We start from the raw sequence: 3564 nt of genomic DNA on the forward strand, positions 1-3564 counted from the left end.
CTGCCTTGTATCCTGTCCCATCAAGGACCATGTGTTCTGAGGCAATTGATCTATCCTGCTCCTTCCCAGTGCCAAGCTTGGCATGCACCAAGCATGCGGTGCTTGCCAGACGAAAGTGAAGATGCTATTCAGTTCAAGGCTCCAGGAAGGTGATTTGGGAGGTGGGGCAAGTCTTGAATGGAGAGACAGAGAAGGCAATCTTTGTGCCATGAGGAAAGGAGAGGCTGTGGGGACCTGGGTGTGGCCCTCCGAGCCTCTGTGGTTGATCTCCACTGCCTGTCCCATAGCCTCTGGTCCTCTTCTGCCTTCTCTTTGGGAGCTCTCAGCCTGGATCCTTCTTACAGTGAACCCTAGGAAACCACTCTAGGCACCCATCCTAGGGTGATGCTTTTGATCACCCACGGGTGCCAGATGTGCCTGTCCTTGGGGGCAGACAGGTGGACAGGGACTGGGGGTTGCAGCCACCCAGAGCTCTCACCAGCTGGAGGAACAGCACTGCCTCTGGGGCGGTTCAGGTCATTCAGGTGGAACGTCCAGATCTCTTTTCCCAAACAACATATGCCAGAGAATCATAAACTACCAAACACTGTGAGTGGCTGTCATCCAATTCTGAAAGTAAAACTTCCTACTTTAGTAGCAGAAACCAAAATTGGGTGTGAGAGGATCACCATTAGGTGCAAATACCACTTCAAGTGGAAGCCCCACCTTCTCTGGCTTCCGGTAAAAGTATGCATTCATCTCTTTTTAGTTTACAAGCACTTGGATGTATATTACCTTAATTCCCAAATTGACTCTGCAAAGTAGGGCAGTATTCCTTATTGTGAAGATTGATATGGTTTGGCTGTGTCTCCACCCAAATCTCATCTTGTAGTTCCCATATCCCCACCACGTGTCATGGGAGGGACCCAGTGGGAGGTAATTGAATCATGGGGACCATTACTCCCGTGCTGCTGTTCTCATGATAATGGGTGAGTTGTCACGAGATCTGATGATTTTATAAGGGGCTTTTCCTTCTTTTGCTCAGTACTTATCCTTGCTGCTGCCACGTGAAGGACGTGTTTGCTTCCCCTTCTGCCATGATTGTAAGTTTCCTGAGGCCTCCCTAGCCATGATGAGCTGTGAGTCAGTTACATCTCTTTCCTTTATAAATCACCCAGTCTCCCGTATGTCTTTATTAGCAATGTGACAATGGACTAATATAAAGATGAATACCCAGACTTAGGAATAAGACTTTGGGCCGGGTGCGGTTGCTCACGCCTGTAATCCCAGCACTTTGGGAAGTTGAGGTGGGTGGATCATGAGGTCAGGGGATCCACACCATCCTGGCTAACATGGTGAAACCCCATCTCTACTAAAAATACAAAAAAAAAAATTAGCCCGGTGTGGTGGTGGGCGCCTGTAGTACCAGCTACTCGGGAGGCTGAGGCAGAAGAATGGCGTGAACCCAGGAGGTGGAGCTTGCAGTGAGCAGAGATCATGCCACTGCACTCCAGCCCGGGCAACAGAGCGAGACTCCGTCTTAAAAAAAAAAAAAAAAAAGGAATAAGACTTTGACTATACAAAAGTCAACATTGCTTTCCATGTATTTTTCCCACACTACCTACTTTACGAAGAGCAGTGATGAGTCAAACTGTGTCATGGGGTGAGAGGCCCTGAACCACATAATAACGAGAACAACTGAAGAAAGTGGGGCCTGTAATCCCAATGACTCATGAGTCTGAGGCTGGAGGATTGCCTGAGGCCAGGAGTTTGAGACCAGTCTGGGCAACGTAGCAAAACCTGAATAAAGAAATTAGCTGGGCATGGTGGCATGTGCCTGTAGTACTAGCTACTCAGGAGGTTTAGGCTGGATGATCAAATTCCTTGAGCCTAGGAGTTCTAGGCTGCAGTGAGCCATGACTGCACCACTGCATTCCAGCCTGGGCAACAGAGTGGGACCCCAACTCAAATATGGAAGTAGGAATGATTCACCAGTGGAAGGTGTGAAAGTTGTCAGAATCAAAATGGAGTCACTGTGTTAAAAACAAACAGCCTGGGCACGGTGGCTCACTGTCATAATCCCAGCACTTTGGGAGGCCGAGGTGGGTGGATTACCTGAGGTCAGGAGTTCGAGACCAGCCTGGCCAACATGGTGAAAACCCATCTCTACCAAAAATACAAAAATTAGATGGGCATGGTGGCACATGCCTGTAGTCCCAGCTACTAGGGAGGCTGAGGCAGGAGAATCACTTCAACCTGGGAGGCAGAGGTTGCAGTGAGCCAAGAGTGCGCCACTGCATTCCAGTCTGCAATAGAGCAAGACTCCGTCTCAAAAAAACAAAACAAAAACAAACAAACAAACAAAGCCAGAAGGCCATGAAGAGAGGGTTCTTATGCATAAATGCCTGATAACAAAAACTATCATAAAAGATGCTACAAAAACCAAAATCTTACTTGGGCCATTGTAACCTTAACACACACAAAAATTCTTCAAGGATATCTGCTCAGCAACTGCCTGTTCAACCTCAGACTGCTGCCATCCTTGTTACTGATCCTTGTAGCCAAGGATAATTATCTCAAAACAATATGTAATCCTCCTCATTTTTCCTTTAAAAACCTTTGTCTTTCTTCCCTTCCTGAATATGCAGTTTACTGTGGCACGTGTATTCCCATTGCAATGCTCTATTGCTGAATAAATATTTTATTTTAGAGACAGCCTCTCTCTGTTTTTTTAGGTTGACACAGGGAAGACAGTGGGGACCCGATGACTCTCTTCAGTTACATGGAAGATAAATTATGTGGTGGCTGGGTGCAGTGGCTCACGCCTGTAATCTCTGCATTTTAGGAGGCCAAGGCAGGTAGATTGTTTGAGCCCAGGAGTTCAAGACCAGCCTGAGCAACATGGTGAAAACCTGTCTCTACAAAAAATAGAAAAATTAACTGGGTGCAGTGGCATGCACCTATGGTCCCAGCTACTCAGGGGCTGAGGCGGGAGGATTGTTTGAGCTGGGAGGTCAAGGTTGCAGTGAGCCGAGATTGCGCCACTGCACTCCATCCTGGGAAACAGAGTGAGATCCTGTCTCAAAAATAAATAAATAAGATAAATTATTCTCTGGGGTACCAAAGGCATAATTAATGAGGTTAAGACAAAGGAAAGCAAAGTTGAGATATGTATGTGTGTGTGTGTGTATCTTAAATATATATACCTGATATATATACATCTCTCTATGTATAATATATATGTATATATCTCCCTATATAAATAAAATAAACACTTAAAACTTTCTGAAATGTAATTACTTGAGTGACCGGTGAGTTTTTTTTTAATCGCTGAAGGTATTCAAATAAAGGTTGACTGTTACAGAAGACATACAAGTAAAATGATTTTTTTTTTTTTTTGAGACAGAGTCTTGCTCTGTCAGCCAGGCTGGACTGCAGTGGCACGATCTTGGCTCACTGCAACCTCCGCCTCCTGGGCTCAAGCAGTTCTGCCTCAGCCTTCTGAGTAGCTGGGATTACAGGCATGTGCCACTATGCCCGGCTAATTTTTGTATTTTTTTTTTTAGTAGAGACAGGATTTCACCA

The sequence above is a fragment of the Colobus angolensis genome, unplaced genomic scaffold (assembly GCF_000951035.1).
Source record: "Colobus angolensis palliatus isolate OR3802 unplaced genomic scaffold, Cang.pa_1.0 Scaffold109, whole genome shotgun sequence".
NCBI classification, from domain to species: domain Eukaryota; kingdom Metazoa; phylum Chordata; class Mammalia; order Primates; family Cercopithecidae; genus Colobus; species Colobus angolensis.